The sequence below is a fragment of the Melozone crissalis genome, unplaced genomic scaffold, assembly GCF_028551555.1.
Source record: "Melozone crissalis strain CALT ecotype California unplaced genomic scaffold, PUWL_Pcris_2 ptg000019l_1, whole genome shotgun sequence".
Taxonomy (NCBI): Eukaryota; Metazoa; Chordata; class Aves; order Passeriformes; family Passerellidae; genus Melozone; species Melozone crissalis.
Window position 1 is genome coordinate 23153357 of NW_026535797.1, and position 9410 is coordinate 23162766.

Consider the following 9410-nt stretch of genomic DNA (forward strand, 5'->3'; position numbering starts at 1 on the left):
ATCATCCACCACCACCACAAACTGATGCCTCTGAGCGTCTCTCCGAGATACCCAGCGCTGCGACCCCGCTGGCCTCAGCGGGGATCCCTCACTCAGCCTCCGCCGCGGATCCTCCCGGAGGTGGTCTCTTATTATTGTTATTAGTCTTTAACTTGTTATCAGCGATACTCAGTCACCCCCTCCCCGCGCACCCTCCTCCTCCTCCTCCTCTTTCAAGTCCAGCCCCTTCCTCTCTTCTTCCCCCCTCGGTGCCAGCAGCAGCCTCCTGTGGCTCCTAATTCATCCTCCGCTGGCCCATCTGTGCGTGCGCTGCCGCTGCCGCCGCCTCCTCGCCCATCCTTCGGGAGCTCCCTCCAGGGCCCGGCTGTCGCTCAGGCTGTTGCTCCCACACGCGCAGCGGCGCCGCCGGCTCCCGCCCCTCCCTCTGTGCCGCCGGGGGACGCGACGGCCCCGCGCCCGCAGCCGCGGCCGCTCCGGGAGCGCATCAAAGGCCCCGCGGGCCGGGGGTGCCGGGGGGGCCGGGGGTGCCGCGCTGCCGCTGCCGCCGGGGTGAGGGCGCCGGCTCAGGCGGGCTCCCGGCGCCCCATGGGCAGCGCTCCCCGCTCCGCGCCCGCTCGGTCCGGCTCGCGGCGCCGCCGAAGCGCCGAGCGCCCGCTCCGGAGGGGACGGCGAGCCGGGAGCGGGGGCTGTGTGCCGAGACGGGCGCTTCACAGGTGGCGGCGAGGCGGTGCCCGGCCGCGCCGGGGAGCTGCCGGTCCAACAAGTCCCGCCGGCCCTGGCGCGTCCATCGCCGCCGCGCCGCGCTCTCCGCAGCCGCGGTGGGGCGGGGGCAGGCGGCAGCGGCCCCCCCGCGCCGGCCGTGCGCGGGGCCGGTTCGGAGGATGTCATGACGCAGCGGCCAACGCACGGCGCAGTCACGGCCCCGGCCCCCGCAGCCCCGCCGGGCCCCCGCGCCCATCGCCCGCATCCCGCGCAGCGCGGCACCGCGGAGAGCGAGACCCCTCCGCAAGGGCGTCCTCGGGGGCGGCGGGCCCGGGGCTGCAGCCGGGGGGCAGCGGGGGAGGGAGGGAGGAGGGAGCGGGGCGCGCTCGGGGCTCGCAGGAGGCGGTTGAGCTGCAGCAGCAGGTGCCCGGGGATGCGCACGGCGCGGGAGGGGGAGCTGGCATGGAAACGCGCTAAGGGAGCGTGAAATAAACATCGGGGACCGCGGCGTGGGTTTTTCCGCTGAAGGCATTCGTGGCTTGTCTTTAATTGACACGGGCAAGTACTGCAAATGCTCCGCAAACACGCCGTAAATTGCCGCACATCCCAAGAACATTCCTGAATTTAACCCTTAGGAATGTAAATAACAATATAAAATGACACCTTTGGTGAGGATGGGGGTGAAAGGGGCAGCCAGCAAGAAAATCTGGATAGTCATCTCCTACTTATTTTTCAGATTCACGTTGAAAAGCGGAGAAATTTATATGTCTATGTGTGTATTCATTTATACATAAATCAAAATCTCTGTTTGGCACATGGTCTTTTCACTGGGTTGTCTGTACAAAGTATTATGCAGATCCTCTTGACATCTTTCCAAGGGTAAAATACAGCAGGCTTTGTGTGCGTGACATTCCCCCATCTTATCTAGTTGCTATACCAGCAGAGAACCACCATTATGAAATAGTAATCTCTTAACCTTTAGTAGTAGTAGTTTCTGTTTCTGCATCTGCCAGGGGCTTGTTTGTTTTTGTTTTCTACTTAAGTGAAGGTAATGAGATTTTATGAGTTCCCAAAGCTTTTTATGGGGCTCTCTAACCCTCTCACCCCCACTTTTATCATGCAATAACACCACTGTTTGTCTGACTCTGAGTTTATCATGATGTCTCTTTCCAGTCTGTTCCTTCAAGAGAAGGCTTCCTTTTTCCAGAAGGGTTTAATAGGGGCCTCTGAATAGAGAAGGTATTAGATAACGCTATGGAAAGGTATACAGGTAAAAGAAATGCCATATTACTTTTTCCCAGAGAAAAACATTCAGTTACATAGCAGACCTGAAGCAGGCCATTCCTAGGAAACTATTTGGTTGAGAATTTCTAGTGAAGAAAACTCATCAGATTGAAAAGAAACTGCCTGTCACAGCTGCCACATGCAAGCCCAGACTGCACTGCCACAGCTGCTGCCCCCTCCCGTGGCTTTTCTTTGCCAACCCTCCCCGCAGCTAGACTGCAAAGTGTTGCCATGACAGGATCACACAACCTTGGGTGCTGGGCTCAGAACCTGGTCCTCGTGGTCATTGCTCGGCATTCCTGCGATGAGCACCCTTTTCACAGCTGCACACATGCCTAGGGATCCTTTTATCCATCAGCAAACACCAGGAGTGGAACAAGGGCAGGAGCATCGTAACACAGGCACTTGATGTCTGATCTTCAGAAGTGCTGGGTACTTACAGGCACTCTTACAGCTAATAGAAACTACAACCCTGTGCACCTTGAAAGATGAGGACAATGAAGAGCAGCTGCACAGCATATCCCAGGGAAGGCTTTTGCATGGTGGGATTTCTTCCATACTCTGGTCTGGCAGATAACAAGAGCCGAGTCTCTGAAGCCATGGCTGTGACATACATCCCCTCTTGCTTTGTTTGAGAGGGCCCAGAAGATTTGACAGAGAGGCTGGAGTCTGAAAATACATTTTCTTGCTTTATACATTCAGAAGGTATGAGTTAAAAAGTATTTCTTATACTCAACACTGCTGCGGCTGAGCAGGGCAGACACTGTTTCCATGAGCACTCCAGATGCAAACAGGATCATTAGGCACCTCTAAAATATCATCCCATAATACTGTACCCCCACATACCCAAGATGGTCCTAAAGAAAAACCCTGACTAAAGCAAAGCAAGTGAACCACAAAATGTAGTCTGTATGTTCAAATAATTTGATTCAAACTTGTTCACACAGAGTTTACTTGTAGATTTGGACAAAGATAGTAGATTTATTGTGATCACTTGTTAAAGGCTGCTTTTAAGTTCTGGTACTCAAAACCAACCAACCAACGCATACAGTAGGAGTCCTAGTATATAAATTTCACTCTATATATCCAGGGGAAAACCTTTTGTTTTATCCGTATAAACAAAACTTTTATTTACATAAATATGGCTCAGTTCTACAAATATTTACTGTGAAACTCACACTGAAAAGTAAATATTGATATCAAGTGGGGAGACTTACCTTACCAGTTGAAAGTTTCCTTACTAGGAAATGTCTGCAAAAGACAAAGCAAAGTAGGTAACTTTGAATTTTGTTCACCTATTCATAGGCACAGGTAAAAATGATCCTTAAATGAATATCCCTTCCATTAAATCCCATTTGAGCTTACTCCTTTATGAATAAAGAAAGGCCAGCTTTCCAGTGCAGGCTCTGTAAAGCAGAGTTTGAGAAAGCCCCCTGGGGCTGTATGCTACATTTACTGAGGCAACAACTCCATTTCATGTTGCCTTCAGACTAAACAAGATTTTCAAGCTCTGCATCCTGGAGAGATCTATTCCAAACAAACAGAAAACTTCAATGGATTTGTTTTCAGATTAGTTGTCTGTTTAATATTTCAATTCAAGAGCTCAAAATTTACTTGGTTAGCAGTACTATTTACAGAACAAAACAAACGCTGTGCTGACCTGTGTTTTTCCTGTTCTTACCATGTAGCATAGTCCTGGACACAATCATGCCTACTCAATGTAATTCTGGAGGATTTGGTTCCAGAAAGGAGTGTTTTAGCAGCAAGGGAATGACTCCTCTTTATGTAAAACAGTTCCCTCTTGTGGATATTCTGTGCAGAGTATCACAGAAGTATTTAAAATATTCATCAGTCCTGGATCTTTGCAATTAAAACCCCCAACTCTGTTCATGAATTCTCCAAACCCCTTGGCATTCTTGGTTTTAGCAATTACATATGTGAGGAAGAACAAGCTATTGCATTTAATCATAATACAACTTGCCCAATTCCACATTATCAATAACAAATTATTTAATAAAGTGCAATAAACACAACAAGCTAAATAAAGTTGCATAACTGTACCTATATGAATCAAGTGCAAATCACAGTGGGGCTTTTTATTTTGCTTATATGAGGAAACTTTCCACACATTCCATTAAGAGAAACCATGATTAAAAAACAAGGAAAAGATAAACTATTTAAAGAAAAGAGACAGTAATGGCAAAGCAGTCAGGGTTTCTAAGGATCCACGTACTAAGTACAGAAGACAAAGAAACTCTGGAATGATAAATCTTTCAATTAAAACTAGAGTCCAGGCAAGTGGCACAGCTTCCCTGGTGACACAATATTGCACCAGGGATTAATTTGGCATGGCAGTTAGGGGAAAAGAAAAAACCAACACATGAATGGAGTAACAGTGTGAAGATTTATGTGTTCTCTAAATGATGACTACATAATACAAAGAATAAATTTTTTCTTGAGAAGAATAATGTGAAAGAATAAATGTGTACTCCCCAGTTCTTCCTGAAGGCATATATGGTCTAACTGAATCCAGGTAAATGATAGAAAACCTTTGCATGTTATTATCTTGAGGGAAATTATATTAAAAAAGGCTGAAAGCCTTTATATATACCCTAAACTTGTTTAGCACAATGTATTTGTTAAATGGTTATATATAAAACCTTCCTAAACCTTGATTTAAGGTACAGAGTAAATGTTAAAGAGGCAGCTTAAGGGTCAGTAAAGGTATATACATTCCAAGGTTAAAAAAAAACCCAGAGTTCCAGTGGTTTGTGTCCAACAGCCTCCTTCACATTTTTGTTATCCCTGTAGAATACACCATTGGGTTTTATGTAACATCAGTAGCTGTGGCAGGGCAAGCACTTACACACAGAAATAGCATAAAATAATAATAAAAAGTACTTCTAGTCAGGAGGCTAGGTTTGTCTTTCTGAGGTCAGTGGGGCACTTGGTCTTGACTTCAAAGGCTGGAGACCTACTGTCAACCAGACTCCAGATATAAGCACAGATGTCTTGCATAATTAATTCTGAGCCTCACTTTAATACTATTCCTTACTATTCCTACTTTTTCTTGAGAAAAAAGTGAAAACGAATACATTTGTAGTGATTAGATGGATACTGGAACAAAATCACATCATGAAATAATTTTGGGATTCTTGTTGCAATGCAAAATGTTTTCTGTCTGAGATGCTGATGTGAAACACATAAGATTGGATCTACTGTCCTTTTATTAAAAACTCAAAAGAGGAAATTTTAGCTGGAGATATGCACATAACTATATATTTGCACATGGCAAATTATTATCTTCAGCATTTGCTTTTTTCACAGAATTTAGACAACCTATTTCAGCATATACTAATGGAAAATTCTGTTTTGTTTACTTTCTATCTGCCCAATCCCTATTCAAAGACTGAAGTACATATTTAGCATGATAATATATTGCACACTGTAACAGCTTCTTATCAAAGTACTTTGCAAATAGGAATATATTCAACCTCATCACATCTCTCTGTAACTGTATACGTGAACACTATTCTTGGCAGTGAGGTTATGTAACGATTTCCTTGAATTAGTTAAAACTTTTGTATTGAGATCTATTTTGGCACTTAACCCTGGCAAAATCCTCCAGCTGGCAGGACAAAGGCATACCTCAGCAGAATGCTTTAATGGGTCACCCAGTCATTCAGAGTGATCATCTGTACTGGAACCCTTGCACTCAATCCAGCCAAATAAAATATTAAAGAAAATCCCTTGTTCACCCTAATCCATATGGTATGAATAGAAATTTAATTCAAATGAATATTGCAAACATAGAGTATTTTCTTTGGTTTTTTTTTTACCATTTTGATAAAGCAATTCTTCATATCCTTGTATTTTGCTTAAGAGTTAGACCCATACATACTTCCTCATTCTTGCCAAGCTTCCCAAATCACATAGCTTTTGATTAGATGTGACATTTCTTGGCAATAGGATCACTTCTTATTGGAAAATTAGTATGGTTTATATATTAACAGAATATTAACATGTAGTCAGAATCTGAAAAAATGTGACAGCAAAATTATGACCTCAGAAGTGATATTAATTAAGCCATGTTGGACGGCCTGAGGTCCTTAAGTACATTTAATAAATATGAATCCACACACTTACAAGCACTCTCGACTCCTGCAAACCAGAGCCTGTTTATTACTGTTTGTACTAATGAGATTTCCTTCCAGCCAGAAGAGAAGAAAGTAGGAAGATATCAGGATATTCTGAAGACAGAATAGTGGCAGTCACTGTTAACACACAGACTAACAAAGGAGCTACAGAAATAACAGTCAGCAAAATGGAAAATAAATCACATATGTAAAAAGACCTTTAAAATATGTCTCTTAAAGCAATAGTTCCCCTTCTTCTGAGCGGGCCCTCATGACCAAACCAGAAAGAAGAAGCAAACCTTTACCCTCTACTGAATGGTGATGACCAAACAGAGAAGTGCAGTAGCGTGCAAAGAACCATTGCAGGGGAGCAGTAAGAAGAAGCAGGGTAAAACTTCTCCGTGGTTTGTGTTGGGTTTTTTCAGTTGTACCAAATCAGGACAGCTGCCTCACTCTGCAAACATATCAAGGTAATGCCAGAACTTCTTTCTTTTGGTTTTGTGGAAGCTCTCCAGTTCTTTGTATAAATATTGACACCCATTAGTCATTCCAGATAGGCCCAGAAATTTCTAATGGAGCAGTACAGCAACTGTTATAGCAGTGCAGCAAATATATATATGTGTGTGTGTATATCTATATCTGTCTCCTGTGTGTTACATAGCTATAACAGCACAGAGCAGTCAGTGTCCCCCAGTTTCCAAGTGTTCATGCTGTGGCCATAGCTACTATCTACAAGCACAGCGTTCCAGAACTGCTCAGATATTGCCATAGTGATCACAAAGACAAACACTAATTTTTTTCTAATGGATTTAATTTGGAGAACTAAATATATATTGCCTCATCTTTTATTTTTCATTCTTTTTAGAAGAATTGTCCATTCTTTTTACTCAGTATCTTGCATACTGGGCTTGTGCAGGCCAGGTAGCTTTATTTGCTTTCTTCTAGGAACCATCTGGCTTTGACTCTAGATCCTTCTAAGGCATAACTAAAAGGCTATGGAGGGAAAAAAAGCATCATTGTAAAATATAAACCCGCAGATGCCTGTTTGCATTGGATGATTCTTTTTTAAGTCCATCAGCCAACTTTGCCACGTGGCACTGGCAGTGAGTCACTGCTGTCAGAGTCAGAGCCCCTACAATGGAAGCTCTGCCAGTCATTCCCAAAAGCAGCCACCAGCCTTAGCCTACTGCAGGGCTCCAAAATCTATTGGGAACAGTTTTAGTGGTTTGGGGAGCAAAGCAATAGCAGGACAGTACTGCTGCTCTGCTCCAATTAGGCCAAGGGAAATCTTCATAAAAGTCAGCTAAATGTAAAAACCAAGAAAAATGTGAAGATGTGTGTGTGTTCTGAAACCAGCCCCTGAGAAGAACAGCCCTGAGCACTAGCTAATTTCAAATCCACAGGGTGTAAATCTGCTTAACACTGAAAAATCAGACATCAGACATCATACTAAAACCGTAAAGGGGAGACCATATGTTTACAAGCAGCCATGCCATTTTTTTGCAACTCATTATGACACTTACACTTTGCTCTCCCCAGGATATATTCACATTTAGGAACGTGGGGTTTATTTTTGACAATAGCCTCAACATAATTCAGGAAGAGCAGTGTTTGCAATGACCTGCTTTGCTTTCTTGTCTCTCACACTTGTCTGGAGGTAAATAGCTGAGAATAGGCAATTTTCAACTGAAAATAAATTGGAACAAAATAAGTCTTTTATTATCAAACATCAGTCCATACAGTAAGGTTTGAAAAGCTGAATCTCACCATAATCAGAAGATGCTAAGACCCTTTTTCTCTTCCCACTACGTAAGCATATATCCACCAAAGAGTTTTTCCAATAGGAGGATGAGATAAAACACATTTAACAGGCAATCCTGCAAAATGCTGAGCATTCCTGCTTTGATCCAGCAAAGCATTTAAACAGGTGTCTAATGTTATGCACAAGTAATCTCACAGAATCCTGTAACCGAGTCACATGTTTAAAATAAGGCATGTGTTTTAGGTCCAGGGTGACAAGGCTCGACACCTTGTATGATTAAGTGACTAGTAAGCTGAAGAGGTTGTGTAGGAGTCATGTCCTTAATTGCTTGCTGACTTCATCAGCATGTATATCTTACTGGGGCTGTATTTGCTAGCATGCAAAAGGTCACCTTTAATTCCAGAATTAATATAGCTTTTGCATTTTCTTTGCTGTTTGGAACTATATGTTCTTCGATTAACAAAATAATAAAAAAAAAATACTCAATTTAGTCAAAATTTTTGGAGGATCAATGATTAACTGACATTTTTTATACTCCTGATGAAAGATGAATCTATGAAATAGCATTCTAAAGACATGATTTTCTGTTTTCTCATGGATAGATTCAAATACGTCCCCTCACAACTCAATGGTGCTGCTAAGGCTCAAATATGTATCATTAGTCACAGATAAGTGTCAAATGTCAGAGCTCTGCTAATGCAGCAGTCTTACATGCAGTACTAAGCCTGCAGCAAGCTATCAAACAAAATATCCTCAGGCTGAATTCAAAATAGTTGAGTTCAAGGCCAAAATGAAAGCTGCCTTAAAAATGAAGTATTTTCCAGCAGCAAATTTTTTTTTCCTGTGCTAAATTCAGTGTAATGTTGCGATACCTAATGGCAACTGACATAAAGGAAGTGCAGTTTTCACCTTCAGTTGCAGCCTCTGGGCAATATAATAATGGTAGAATGAAGCTTTATTGACTGAATAGTTTCATATGCTGAACTCATGTTCATGGCTTTAATTTAATCTGATCTATGGGCAGATGCTAATTTCTGTTTCCTCTCATAAGCTAATTGTAATTCAACCTATGGTCAAACTATGATAAGTTATTTGAGAAGAGGCATGGGCTGTTTGTGTCTTAGGCAGTGGGTACAGCTTTGCCTTTGAATACAAGTCTGTAGCTACATCAATGAAGGATACATGTGGATATCTAATAATAATTCATATGTGCATATCTAACAGTAGTTAGACAGGGTAATTTGTAATCAGTGGAGCAATATCTTTGGAGAAAAGCATAATAAAGTATTTTCATAAATGTTCACAGGCAGATATTCTGCAGATAATTTTTAATTATTAATTAACATGAAGGTTTAGGCAATGGAATACTGAATTGTATTTGACTGTGAGACACACTGAACACAAACCTTCCACCTATTCACCAAATCAGTCAAGCCCCATTCAAAGTCTCTGATAATACACTCCTATGATTTTATGACTTTATCTCACACAACAGGTTTTCCCAGCGTCTCCTCTCCTAAAAGGAA

General features: G+C 42.8%; 1 protein-coding gene across 3 annotated transcripts in view; it reads right to left on the bottom strand.

Annotated features, from left to right (window-relative positions):
* The window catches only part of KCNMA1 (potassium calcium-activated channel subfamily M alpha 1), a 411380-nt gene extending 410966 nt beyond the window's left edge, over positions 1-414 (bottom strand). The window contains exon 1 of one of the 3 annotated variants that reach the window (XM_054276930.1): positions 192-414. The gene's annotated coding sequence lies outside the window, so the exon portion shown is untranslated. The other 2 variants (XM_054276928.1, XM_054276929.1) reach the window with 2 other exon arrangements.
* Positions 415-9410: the final 8996 nt, after the last annotated feature.